General features: G+C 49.1%; 1 long non-coding RNA gene across 1 annotated transcript; it reads left to right on the top strand.

Annotated features, from left to right (window-relative positions):
* The first annotated feature begins 286 nt into the window (after positions 1-286).
* On the top strand, positions 287-14,624 carry LOC144285495 (uncharacterized). Its single transcript, XR_013353738.1, has 3 exons — positions 287-392; positions 10,211-10,451; positions 14,111-14,624. It is a non-coding gene; the product is annotated as an uncharacterized LOC144285495 (long non-coding RNA).

Here is a 14,624-nt window from a genome sequence, read left to right as displayed (position 1 = left end):
TGGCACCCAAAAGGATTTGCGACGTCCGCCTTGGCTGCTTGTCCCTCCTCCACCAGGGGTCAGCGAGGAATCGCTCGCAGGACAGGGGCTCCCCCTTCACCCGCGCTGATGCCTCCCCCATTCAAAGCCGCGCTCCTCACCTGCTCCGTCCAGCCTGGTGCCCACCGCCTGGTCGCCCTCTGCCAAGTGTTCCGGGGACTCAGCCCCGCGGCCGCTCGGGCGCCAGCTCTCGGGGTGCGGGGCGGTGCCGGGGGCGGTACCAGGAGGCCCCGCCCCCTTAGAGTCCGGGACCGCCCCAGCCCGCAGCCGCGGAAGCGCACCTGGGAGTGCACCTGCCGGGACTTCCTCAGTTCCTGGACGGGACCTGCTACGCTCCTTCCCACAACACACAGGTCAGGTCACTCGATTAGAAGGCGCCACCTGGTGAGGCTTGGGTCCCAAATAAACCTGTGGAAGCCCAAGCATCCTTGGCTTTCCCAACCCCAGCTCAGGCTGGACGATGAGAAAGGAGGGAGCGTTCGGCACCCTGAGCTGGCCCCCTTCAGGCCTCCTCTGCTTTGCCTTTAACGCACCGTGAGGAGGGGCCGGGGTTGTACCCATTTTCCAGGTAAGGACTGGGGGCTCCCCCCCAAGTTAGGCAGCTGGTGGTGAGTGTCAGAACCCGGCCTCGAACCTCGAACCCAGCCTTTTTGCATCTTCATCCAGGCCCTTTAGAAGGTAAAGGTGAGGTGAGCTGGGGAATCCCTGTGAAGTGGGGGAATTGAAGCTTTTTGGCCTCTGAGGGCTGAGCCGGGGTCAGGCTGCGGGGTGGTGGTGTCAGGAGCCCAGGAAGGCGAAAGGGAAGGGGAGGGACACGGAGGTGGAGCTCCCAGTACAAGTGGCACACTCGTACATATGTGCTAACTGAGCCCAGAGAGAATACAGGGTTCCACATAGCAAGGAAGAGGTGCACCCCAGGTCTGCCTCCTAAGCCCACCCTCTTTCTGTGGGTGGGGTGGGTTTTGTGTCTAATCCCAATTCTCCTGGCCTCCTTTGTATGTCTTCTAGCTCTCCTCGCCTTCTGTCCCATCCCTAATCTCTCCCGTGTTTCCTGAGTTACAACCTTCCCAGCCTTGATAACTCCCCTCCCTGCCTGGAGGCTCTGGGCCAACTCCCTTCCTTCAGTGGGGTCACATTTCCTAGGAGTCAGTCCTGGAGATGGCTAAGTACCAGGGGGTGGGGGTGGGCCTCCCTGGACTCTGAGCTGTTGAGACCAGTTTGGGCCATGTTCTAGCCTAATCTCTGCTCCCCAGAGCTTGGGTATTGTCCAACTGGCAGCCTAGGGCCATTCATCTTGCCTGTGGCCGGTGGCTCTGACAGGCCTCTTGACTCCTTAGACAGGGCCTGGAGGCTGTGAGTGAATGATAGTCATTGGGGTCCCTGGGCTCATCATCTGTGTAGATGGGATGGGGAGCAATAGGGGTGGCTGGGGATGCTCATCCCTGGCCCCTCAGCTGGGTTGGCCATAGTCCAAGCATAGGGATTTTGGAAGGAGGAGCTGGCAACTGGGATCTTTCCCCTTCGAGGTTGCCATGAATCCAACAGAATTGGAACTTGGCCATCAACCAACTTGTATGTGACCTGGGCAAGTCTCTGTACCCTGTGTCTTCTACACAGAATGTAGAGATGATTTTACATTCCCTTCTTCTCAGGGACATAAAGGCTGGCTATTAGGAGAGGAGTGTATCAGGATTGGGGGAACCTTACAACCTGGCCCAATTGTTATTTTTCTCTGGGGCCACTGGCTCCTGCTCTAGATAAAAGAGAGTCCCTTCCTTTACGCTTTACTCTTACCCCAGCATACCCTGAGTGCTGAGAAACTGGATGTGCCCAGAACCAGCCCTGCATCCCTACTTGCCCACTCCAGCCCCTTCTCCACTTAGTAGTCAGAGTGAACTCTGTACAGTTTCTATCTGCTCCTGTCCCTCCCCTGCTCAAAACTTTTCTATAGCTCCCTGGTGCTCCAGAAGAAAGTCCAACCTCCACATGTGACTATCACAATCCATCTCTGCCCCCTGTACTCCTTCACTGTGTCTCTTCCCCATCACACTCCATAGCCCAGCCGGTAGCCAGAATGAACATCTGGTTCACACCCCCTGGGCCTTTACACATGCTATTCCCTTTGCCTAGGAACAGGCAGGAGCCCTGTCTGCTAAGTTCTTTGTGGCTCATTTCTACTTATCCTTCAGGTCCCAGGTTAAATCTTTTAGGATGTCTTCCCTGCCCCTGACAATAATCTGTTTCAGGAACCCCAGACCTCTATAAATGCTGGGGAACAGTCTGCCTGTCCACCCCTCCTTCCCATACCCCCCCCCCCCACACACACACACTAGGGCCAGGGCCCGATGGAGTGAGTGCTTGTGTTTATTGAAGGACTGATCCAATGGATCTAGACACACCCAGACAGACACCTTGTGACTCTAACGTTGGGGGTGTGTGTGTGTGCTTGGGGGCCTGATATGGGAGGGGACAGAGAATTCTGCTTAGTGGGCCCCCATACTTGACCCCCACATCATGGCCACAGGAGGGTGAAACAACTACTTGCTAACCTGTTTCCAGCTTCTTCTATTCCTCTCCCCACCTGTCCCCACCTGTCACAGAGGCAGCTCCAGAAGCCAGGAGCTAGAGGCAGCTGATAGAATGGCCTCCCCATTCCAGGCCCCCCTCTATCACCACCAAGCATAGGCATCCAAGTGACCATGTCCCTGTTCGTGACCTTGGCTCCCCTCTTGGGTAAAGTAGGGCTTCTTACCCCAGTTAAGAGAGAATGGTCGTGCATATCTGGGACATGCCTGGCTGGGAGCAGGTGAGCAGGTGCTCAGTAAATACCTATTTGTATTAGGGGAAACCAAGAACCAGAGAGGGCAAGGGACCTGTGGTCACACAGCAAATTGATAGCATAGCTAAGCCTCCACTTTTATTCACACAGCCCACCCCCCATCTCTTTCTCCAAGCTTAAAAATATTTTTACCTCTATGTGACATGACAGTGAGTGCTAGCGTGTGCAGAGTTTCTTTTAGGGGGAGATGGAGTATTCTAAAATTATGGTGATGGTTGCACAATTGTGTGAGTGTTCTGAAAACAATTAAGTCATATACTTTAAATGAGTGAATGGTATGGAGTGTGAATCACACCCCAATAAACTGTTATTTTAAAAAGCACTCTAGTGTGCAAGAAAAAGTGCCAGACAGAACTGCCTCTTGGTAGCTCTTAGTAGCTGCATATATTTCTTGAGCCCAGTCCCCTTCCTCTGTGACTTGGATCCTATTCCCCACTCTGCCTTCCTCCCAGCAATTTGTAGGATCAAATGAAAAAGTTGAGTTGTAATATTCCCGGAGTTGATGCCAGTATTGACAGCATGGCCATTTCTATAAAAATGAATCTCTCATGCTCCAAGATGACTGGATGAAGAAATGAACAAATACTTTACCAAAGAGGAAAAACAAAGTGAAAAATACATAGGGAAAAACGTTCCTCCTCAGTTTTAATCATAGGAGTGAAAACAGAACAACTTTGAGGTATCATTTTAAAATGGTAAAACTTGGGTGTCTGGGTGGCTCAGATGGTTAGGCGTCTGCCTTTGGCTCAGGTCATGATCTACAGTCCTGAGATAGAGCCCCAAATTGAGCCCCACATCAGGCTCCCAGCTCTAGTGGGGAGTCTGCTTCTCTCTCACCCTCTGCCTCTCCCCCTGCTGTTTTTTTTCTTCCCCCCACCCCCTCTCTCTGTCAAATGAATAAATTTTAAAAAACCTTTAAAAACCGATATAAAACTGTGGTGGCAAAATTGTGGTAAAATCAATATATCCAAGTACTATTACACCATTAAAAATAGCACGAACCTCTTGGAAGTCAGTAGAGTAATATATTAAGAGCACCTAGAAATAACAAATGTTGGCAAGGATGTGGAGAAGAGGGAACACTTGTGCTCTGTTGATGGCAATGGAGATTGGTGCAGCCGCCGTGGAAAACAGTGTGGGAGTGCCTAAAAAACTAAAAAAAAAAAAAAATGGAACATGTGATCCAGCAATTTGGCTTCTGGGTATTTATCTGAAGAAAAAGAAAACACTAACTGGACAAGATACCTGCATTCCCACATATTCACTGCAGTATTACTTACAATATTACAAGTCATGGAAACAATCTAAGTGTCCATTGACAGATGAATGATAAAGAAGATGTGTATATATTAATGTATTTATATTTGTGAAATATTATTCAGTCATCAAAAAGAATGCAATCTTGCCATTCGTGACAACATGGATGGAACTTGTTAGATACAGAAAAACAAATATCATCTCACTTATCTAAAAACAATCTAAAACAATCTAAAAACAAAAGCAAACCAAACCACCGAGCTCATAGACACAGAGAACAGATTGGTTGTTGCCAGAGCTGGTAGGTGGGGGATGGGCAAAATGGGTGAAGGAAATCAAAAGGTACAAACTTCCAGGGAAGGAAATCAGAAGGTACAAACTTCCAGTACAGGCCGGGTGCCTGGAGCTGCAACAGCTAGATTGTGACCATGAGGCCGCAAGCATGTCGAAAGGCAACCTATTATGGATGATAGGAAGAGCAAGATTGAAATACTGTGGGTCTATGACATCTTTGTGCTGCTTCCCAGCCTAGAGACCATCTACTGCCAGCCTTTTGTTATATAAGGAAAATAAGCCCCCATTTATTTAAAGCACTGTTGTTAGTTGCAGCTGAGAGCATTCTCAACTGGCACATGAACAAAGACGTGAAAATACACTGGGTGGCCTATAAGACTTGGAGGCAGAAAAACTGGGATTCAAATCCCATTTCTCCTGCTCTGTTATTGTACCTGTGATTTCAGGCAAGCCATTTTGCCACTGAGCCTCAATTTCCTCCGCAATAAAATGGAGCTAATGATACCTACCTGTTGGGCTTTTCAAGGCTAGAATGACATGGCAGATTTGGAAGTGCTTAGTGAACAGCAAAGTGATAGTTGGTTTCAGTCTTATCCAACTAAAAGTCCGAACTAATACAAAAACAACAAATGAGCTACTGTGTCAGGAAGGGGAATTCGTTGTGAATTATTTTTCTTTTTTATCCTTTCTCTCTCTCTCTCTCTCTCTCTCTCTCTCTCTCTCTCTTTTTGTTCCAGATATTTTCCAAGGCTGCTCTGGCTCTCTCTCTCCTGGGCAGTGACCCCACCTTGGAGTGGAAAGGTCTAGACCTGAGACAGAGGGCTGTTTCTGGGTCCTGTGTGACGGTGGCAGTAGGTGAAGGTGGCAGTAGGTGGAGCTCGAGGCTCATGGCAGAGCTGGACCAGGGTGCCGGGCTCTTCACCTGGTCCTGGCAGGCGGGCGGGCACTGGGGAGCTCAGCATCAGCGGCTGTGACTCGAGGTAAAAATAATCAGGGAAGGACAGCTGCTTCCTTGTCAGCAACCAAGAGGGAAATAAAGCTCATGTCCCCTCCAGCGAAAACCTGCTCTTGTCCCTTGGCTCCTGCCACCAACTGCTCGACGTCTGCGTGCCAATCCAATTTGAACGCCTGCGATTCACCCCAGAGAGGGCTTATTTTAACTTCATCAAACACAGAGAAAAATATCCAGGCTGGAGTCAATAGGAGGGAGGAGCAGCTGCTTGGGGGCCCAGGCCAGGAATGGGGTTCAGGGCTTCTGCCCCTCCAGTGGCTGGGCTTGGGGTCCCCTCCTCATAATCTGGCTCAACAATTTGACTGTGTGGTTAATTCTACCAAGGCCCAGTGAGCATCCAGCGGGTGTTCCCTCAAATCAAGGTGTAAGTTAAAGACTCAACCTGGAAGTTCCTCTCTGAAGTCCTCAACCTCCTCTCCTGTCCCTTCTCTTCTCCAGCGCCCTCTCTGGGGCTGCACCAGGCTTTGCATGAAGACCCAGGTTGATGTGTCCTCTCACACTTTATGCCTTTGCAAGCTGCGCCTTCTGCCTTGACTGCCTTTCCTGTTTCTGTGCCTGGTGGATGTCCACAAGTTCTAGAGAGTTCCTAGGCATGCCTCAAGACTCAGGAATGTACCACTGGCGGCTTCCCCACCCCTCCAGGACGACTGAGTTGTTTTCTTGGGTCCCTGCAGGATTTAGTTCATCGTTCCATTTTTTTTTTTTTTAAGATTTCATTTATTTTTTCATAGAAAGAGAGAGAAAGAGAGAGAGAGAGAGAGAGAGAGAGAGAGAGAGAGGCAGAGACAAAGGCAAAGGGTGGAGCAGGCTCCATGCAAGGAGCCCGATGTGGGACTCCATCCCGGGTCTCCGGGATCATACCCCGGGCTGCAGATGGTGCCAAACCTCTGCGCCACCAGGGCTGCCCCCATCCTTCCATTTTAACAAGGAATTGGGGATCCCTGAGTGGCGCAGCGGTTTGGCGCCTGCCTTTGGCCCAGGGCGCGATCCTGGAGACCCGGGATCGAATCCCACATCGGGCTCCCGGTGCATGGAGCCTGCTTCTCCCTCTGCCTGTGTCTCTGCCTCTCTCTCTCTCTCTGTGACTATCATAAATAAATAAAAAATTAAAAAAAAACAAAAAAAAAACAAGGAATTGGAGTGTCTCCCTGCCTTCCTTCCTCACCCCTCTATCCCTCTCTCCTTCTCTTGTTTCTGACAAATCCACTGAGCCTCTCCGCCAGGGCCCATGCTGGCTGCTTGGGGGCAGATGAGGATCCCAGCCAGCCCCTGCCCTCAAGTGGCATCGGCGTGGATGGCTGTCAGCACGAGGAGAGGTGATCTGTGGGCTGTGGGGACAGGGCAGCAGTACAGCCGTCCAGGAAGAGCTGCCTCCAAATGACAAAGTGAAGAATAGCATTTGTTTTTCTTTTTTTCCTCCTTTTTTAAATCAAGGGATAAGCACAAGAGACATTGCTGACTTCCACTCCAATTATTGGAGACTCACATTTTTAGTTTATTCATTTCTCTAAATTTCAAGTGATCATACATATCAAATAAAGAGTAAATTGAATAAAAAATATAAATTGAGCTAATAATAAAAGACATTTTAAAAAGATTTTTTAAATTTATTTATTCATGAGAGACAGAGAGAGAGAGAGAGAGGCAGAGACAGGGGCAGAGGGAGAAACAGGCTCCATGCAGGGAGCCTGATGTGGGACTCGATCCAGGGTCTCCAGGATCATGCCCTGGGCTAAAGGTGGCGCTAAACCGCTGAGCCACCCGGGCTGCCCTAAAAGACATTTTATAATTAAGGTTTACTTCTTCTTGGTTTAGTCTCTAAGCCCTGCTCCCCAGAGGGGTGTTTATTCAGCCTTTGAGGTTAGGTTAGGTTAGGATAGAGCAGAGTGTCCTGCATCCCCCTGCCTCCCTGCTTTGGTATAGGACCCCAGGAGTTATTGATCTGTGACCCCCATGGCCATGCCTGGGGGAGTCAGCCCTGTAGGGGCAGGGCCCTGGGCTGCATAGAGGAGAGGTTGTCTGTTTTGCATGTTTGGTAATTCGGAATATCTGAAAGATTAATTGTTTCTCAGGCCTCACTGGAATGTCCTGACATCCAGGAGAGTATGTCAGCACATCCCAGGCTCAGTCTTTGCCAGGGGGCCAAGGTGTGTGTGTGTGTGTGTGTGTGTGCACATGCACTGCTGAGGTTGGCCTTTTGGAGGTTGGGTAGATGGGGTGAGAGGCAGAAGATGGGATCCTAGGTGTGTGTGGGGTTGGCAGGGAGGGAGCGATGACAGGCCAGCAGATAAAAATGAGGGAATTGGTATGGGGGCTCAGAAAGGTGAAGCAACTTACCTAAGGCCACACGGATGAAAGGGCTTTGACTTCAACACTGACTCCAACATTCACATTCATCTTCCTTGAGTAACTGGCAGGGCTAGCTTGAGACTCGATCCCTGGGGTTGACCTTGGAGTCCTCTACACCCTTGTCCTCTTGACCTCACACACTGTGGCCTCCAGATGAACCTCCTTGCAAGACGTCAGACCAACCTCAGCGGGTTCCTTCCTGATCTCCACTGCATGGGAAAGTTGCTCTGTTAGTGTGGAGATTGGCCAGCCTGGGAGTCAGGTGACCTGGGATTCCCTACACACTAGCTGTAGTGGGCACCTATCAATCACTTCCTTATGTGTTGGCACATCCACTTCTTTGGGGGACTCTTCCTCCCCCACCATTCATGTGACCCCACTCTGGCTGCCTCTCCTCAAAAGCAAGCAAACAAAAAAGTAGAACACGCCAACAGTGGGCTCGAGCCATGGTTTGGCCATTTCTCTGGTCATGTGTGTGTGTGACACCAGCTATGCCATTCAGAGCTCTGCCCTAGATGTCTGGTGAAGTAAAGGGAGCAGGGGTCCCGACTCTGAGGTTTCTGAGTAGGAACGATGTGAAATAAGAACTGCTTGTGGCCAGGTATCATGGAGTTAAGTTTAGCTGCATCTCACAAAAATTCCAAACCAGAGAAGTTTAAACGTGCAAGGTTTTGTTTGTTTATCATGGAAGAGAAGTCTGGTGGTGCCCAGTACAGGGCTCATATTGCTGTCATGAATATCCAGCCTGTGGTCATAGCCCAGGATGGTTGCCAGAGCTCTCCAGCCATTGCACCCATGTTTTAGGCAACAAGAAGGAGGAAAGTGGGGAAGGGCAAAAGAAGTGCTCCTTCCAGCTCAGTCAGCTTGCCTTCCCATAGGCAACCTTACCCAAAGGGCCATAGAATACTTCCATTTGTATATTACTGGGCACAAGGGAGAAATGTGATTTATCACCTGGGAACTCTACTGTCCAAATAAAACCAAGCTTTCATCTCTGTCACGGGCTGCATTTCATGTCATATCTGTATGCAATGGAAAGGAATAAAGTCAAGACAAAAGGAGGGTGATTATGAGTTGGGAGACGGAAAGGAACAAACACACAGAGAGGGAGGGAGGAAGAAGGGAGGAAGGGAGAGACAGTGAGACACGGAGGCAGAGAGGCAGATGCAGATGAGGACCACCCTGGCCTCCCCGGGCCCCTGCATCAACACATGCTCCTTCTTCTCAGGTCAGGTGGAACTGAGTTTCTGTCATTTGTAAATGGAGGAGTGTGCTGACCCTGGACAAGGATTTATCTTTTCTGAGCCTTGATTTTTTTCTTCTTCTGAGAAATGGGGATCCTGTTGCCCACCAGGTGGAGCTGTAACAGAGACTAATGAGGACAATATCGGCCAAGCAAGGCTCAGAGAGCAAAGCCCTGACCAAGTAGCATGGTGACCTTGGTCAGACAGACCTGCTGTTTCTCCTGGTCCCTCCTCCTGTCCAGCTCCAGCCACTCTGCTCCACCGTTGCTGAGGGTTTATGCGGAAACTGCATCACATCTGCCCCGGGAGCTGGCCAGGCTCAGACAAGTTTTCTGCACACCTGAGTGGTGGGTGTCCAAACCTTGGAGAGAAGTGCCAGGAGCAGAGAAAAAGCCACTGCCACCTTGTCGTAGGGGCATTGTCTGAAGCGTGGGTCAGATCCTGATGTCCACAGTGCCAGGCTGCCAGGCAACGGGGAATCCACTTTCAGGTTGGATGCTGTGGTCAACCTGGTCCAGGCCCCTTTTCTGCTTTCTGAGAACAGCACCTGATTTGGGGGGAGCTCCCTTCTCTGGTTAGCCCCTGTGGTTTTGGGAGGGGCTGACTCTGCTCCATTCTCCGTGGGTGGTGTATTTGTCTTCTATTGCTGCTACAGCAAGTTACACAAATTTAGCAGCTCAGAACGACACAAATCAGTGATCTCACAAGTCTGTAGTTCAGAAATCTGGGTTGGCTCAACTGGCTCCTCTGCTCTGAGTCTCACAAAGCCAAAATCAAGGTGTTGGCTGGGCTGTGTGTTTTTCTGGAGGTTATGTAGGTAAATCACTTGCATGCCCTTTCTGGGTGTTAACCAGATTCTGTTCTTGTGGGTGTGGGACTGAGGTCCCCATTTCCTTGCAGGCTGTCATCAGAGGCTGGGCTTTGTCCTACAGGCTGCCGGCAGTCCTTATGCTTCTCACACAGGCAGGGCAAATCCTTTTCCTGCTTCATGTCTTGCCAACTTCCCTTTCCTTGTCCTCTTTGTCCTCCTCTTCTGTGTTCCTCTTCTCTCCCATCTCCTTTCTACTACCTCTGCTTCCCCCTTCTGCTTTTAAGGGTTCCTTGTGGTTACACTGGGCCACCTGAATAATCCAGTGTGATTTTTTTTTTAAGATTTTATTTATTTATCCATGACAGACACAGAGAGATGCAGAGAGAGAGGCAGAGACACAGGGAGAAGGAGAAACAGGCTCCATGCAGGGAGCCCGATGCAGGACTTGATCCCGGGTCTCCAGAATCACACCCTGGGCTGAAGGCGGCGCTAAACCGCTGAGCCACCCAGGCTGCCCTCCAGTGTGATCTTAAAGTCAGCTGATGAATGGCCTTAATTACATCTGCAGAGTCTACACATCCGGGAAACAGAACCAACTGGAGATATGTATGTGTATATGTATATGTGTAATATGGAGAGAAAGACGGAGACAGAAGGACATATTTTTATTTATTTATTTATTTTTAAGAATTGGCTTGTAGAGAATATAGAGGCTTGGTTAAGTCCAAGATCTGCAGGGCAGGCTGGCAGGCTGGAGTCCCAGGAAAGAGTCGTAATTCAAGTCCAAAGGTAGTCTGCTGGCAAATTTCTTTCTTGCTTTGAGGAGGTCAGTCTTTTGTTCTATCAGGCCCTTCACTTGATTGGCTTGATAGAGGCTCACCCACATTACTAAGGGAAACCTGTTTCATTCAAAGTCCACTGCCTTAAATGTGAATCCCGTCCACAAGCACCCTTACAAAAACATCCCCAAAAATGTTTTATCCAAAATCTGGGTAAATGTTGACACATACTGGACCCTAGTAGACACTGAGCATGGGACATCCAGTAACTATGGGATTGAGCTATGTGTTGTGAGCCGGTATTTCTGATCCTTCAAGCCATAAGGTCAGGTTGGGCACAGCAGCACCTCATCCATCACAAATGAAAATAGTGCATTGGTGTTTGGGCCCAACCAGGTCCAGAGGACAGAGTTCTATGACTCTGAGGCCCAGGGCTGGATGTCACCAGATCTACTGTAGATACTTCTCCCTCTATTCACTCTTCAGGCCTCAACTCCCAGGCTCCTGCCTCCTTCTTGTAAGGGCCCTGTGATGACACTGGACTCACCTGATAATCTAGGATAATCCTCCCATTTCAAGATCCTTAACTTTATCACATCTGCAGAGTCCCTCTGACCACATCAGGTACCTCTTCACAGGTTCCGGGGATTTGGGCGGTGGCATCTTTGAGGGGCCGTTACTAGGCCCACCACACTCATTTGTCAGTCTCACTCATGCACCCAGGGGTCAGGGAGCAGCCAGAGCTCCGCTGGAGATGGTAAGAGCTCCTCATCAGGGGAAGTCAGAGGCTTCTGTGCCTTGCCCCAATACCAGGCCCTCTCGCTGCAGCTTTACTCCGCTTGATCTTGCGGCCTGGCTGCTGCCCTACTCTGGGATGTGGCCATACACATGTGGGTCACAGGGCTCCGGACTCTCAGCTGGAGGCTGAAATAAACATAGTCACCTGATCCGGCGATGCTTGCAGAGCATCTGTTATGTGCCTGGCACTTCGTTGGCTTTTGCCAATCTGCGGGCTGGGCTTCTTATGTTCTTTGTGGGCATGGGAGGCCCAGAGAAGACAAGTGGCTTGCCCAAGGTCACACAGAGTGGAAGGAGCAGATTGGAAATGAGGTCCTGGGGACTCAGATGCTGCCTCCTCTGTCTTCATGAAGCCGTAGATGGGACTCAAGGATGGCAGCCTCTTCTCATCTCAAGTCATTTTTCCTGGGCCCCAAAATTAGAGTCCTAGCTCAGTTTCCTCTGAATTCAGCAGGAGGCAGATGGTGGCCCTTGGGAACAGAAGACATTAGGTTTCCGGTGATGGGGGTCCCCTGCCACCTTCCCCCCAAACTGCTGTCACCTTTTAATAGATTTCTCAGGGAATGAGTAATAGTGATTTGTTGCTGGTGCTGGCTTGGCATTCAGCGGGAAGTCCCTGCAGGCCTGGAAGGTCAGCATGGAGCCACTCAAAGGCGACCGCTGGAGGAAGATAGTGGGTCAGGGCTGGCCGCTTAACACAGCCGTGCTGCCAATTACCGCCCGGCCTGCTTCCTGCCGCAGACATGCCCAGGGCCAGGGCTTTGAACCCTTGCAAGGAGGCCAGCTTCCAGTAAACAACCCAGGGCAGCGGGCAGATTGACAGCAGAAATGCAGGAGGCTGGCCAGCCACTGGTGTTGCTCACTGCTCCTACTGGCAGATGGACAGGACCACAGTCCCCCAAGGGGTTCCCCCAGCCGGGGACTCAGGGGGCCATCAGAGCATCTGAGCCTCACTGCTGGGTAGACAGGCTCCTGCCATGTCCAGGAGGATTTCTAGGCCATAGTTTCTGGGCCACCGAAGATGATTTTTTCTGGGTAGAGAAATGAGCCTGATCTGGGTGGGACCCCTTCCCAGTCACCAGCCTGGGAGCAGGGATTTGAAGAAAGAACCTGCAGAGGGACAGCAGTGTCCTGCTTGTTTCTCTCTCCCCAGGAAAGCCTGAGAAATATTTGGGGATACACTGGTGGCACTACCAGGCTTTCCACCACCATTTTATTTGGCAATTAAAAGAAAGGAAGTGTGCTCACTGCATGATTCTATTTATGTGAAGTTCTAGAATGTTTGGGTATTAGAAAGTGATGGCCTCTATGAGGGACCGACTGGAAGTAGCATGAGAGAACTTTCTGGGGGTGGTAGAAACGTTCATATCCTGGTTGGGGTGCTGGTTACACATTTATCAAAACCCATCCAGCTCTTTCCTTCAAATCTATTTATTTTACTGGATGCACACTGCACTTCAACAAGGAAAAAAAAAAGTAAGACAAAGAAGAAGAGGGGGATGTAGAGGCTTAGGGAGAACCTGGAGACCTGTGCATTCATGCACACACATGCACACAGACCTACTGACACACACACTCTTGCAGGCACACATACACTTTTTTCTTTCTAAAATCAGAGCATTATTCCCTCCTTTTCCTCAGAGAAGTTGCAAAAGAACACAGATTTTTCTTCATCTTTGTATATAATTAATATTTTTCCATGTGCCAGCAGTAAATAGATGGGATAAAAAATTAGTTACCCAAGCAGGCTGGTGCCCTTCTCCTAAGCAGCCAGCTCAAGGCAACTGGCCCTATCCCCTAGGGTAGGGCCATTAATTAAATCATGGGCTGTTGATGCTTCTGAGAGTGACCTCCAGGTGCTCAGCAGCCCCTGTTGCTGTACGCATGGGTCCAGAGGTGAATGGCTGTTTCTGTGCCCATGAGGCTGATGGACATAGCGAGTGCTCCACTGATATATCCCATCATGCCAGAAAACAAAGAGGTACTCAAAGTGATGGGGAGCCAGTTGGAAAGGGCTCCAATGGCCAAATTTGGAACAGTGGAAGATCAAAACGATGAATAATGTGGATGGATTATGACACATAGAATTTTTTTTTAAAAATCCTTAAATTTGAAAAAAAATAATTTAAAAAACCAGAGAAGACAGGATAAAGGAAAGGGGTTCCTTACAGAAGAGTGTCAACTCGGGGGGGGGGGGGACGCACCTGGTGGCTCAGTCAGTTGAGCGGCCAACTATTGGTTTTAGCTCAGGTCATGATCTCAAGGTTTTTGTGATGGGACCTTTTAAGATTTACTCTCTAAGCAGCTTTCAAGTATAGTATACAGTATTTTCAAGTATAGTATACAGTATTGCCAACTATAGTCACCATGTTGTGTATTACATCCCCAGAACTTATTTATCTTTTTTTTGTGGTTGGCATAGAATGCCATTGGTTTCAAATATTAGTTTCAAGTGTACAATCAATTAATTTGACAATTCTATACATTACCCAATGCTCACCAATGTCAGTGTAGTCACCCTCTGTTACTATTTGATATTGTTATATTATGTACTCTATTCTCTAAGCTGGACTTTTCATCTCTCTATGACCTATTTTTATTTTATAACTATAGGTTTGTATTTCTTAATCCCCATCACCTATTTATTTATTTTTATTTTTTATTTTTTATTTTTTATTTCTTTTAAAGATTTTATTTATTTATTCATTCAGAGAGAGCGAAGAGAGAGGCAGAGACACAGGCGGAGGGAGAAGCAGGCTTCATGCAGGGAGCCCGACGTGGGACTCCATCCCGGGTCTCCAGGATCACACCCCAGGCTGCAGGCGGCGCTAAACCGCTGCGCCACCGGGGCTGCCCCCCATCACCTATTTAAGTTATCCCCTCACACTCCTCTCCTCTGGCGACCATCAATTTGTTTTCTATATTTAAGAGTCTTGTTTTTGTCCTTGTTTTAATTTTTAGATTCTACATGTAAGTGAAATCATATGCTACTTGTCTTTCTCATCTGACTTATTTCACTTAGCATAATGCCCTTTAGGTTCATCCATGTTGTCATAAATGGCAAGATTTCATTCTTTTTTATGCATGAGTAATATTCCATTGAATATGTATATGCTACATCTTCTTTATCCATTCATCTATTGGCTGACACTTGGGCTGCCTCTGTATCTTGGCTATTGTGTGTAATGCTGCAATAAACATA

The sequence above is a fragment of the Canis aureus genome, chromosome 16 (genome assembly GCF_053574225.1).
Source record: "Canis aureus isolate CA01 chromosome 16, VMU_Caureus_v.1.0, whole genome shotgun sequence".
NCBI lineage: Eukaryota > Metazoa > Chordata > Mammalia > Carnivora > Canidae > Canis > Canis aureus.
The sequence above is the reverse complement of the archived record's forward strand: the minus strand, read 5'-3'. Positions and strand labels throughout refer to the sequence as shown.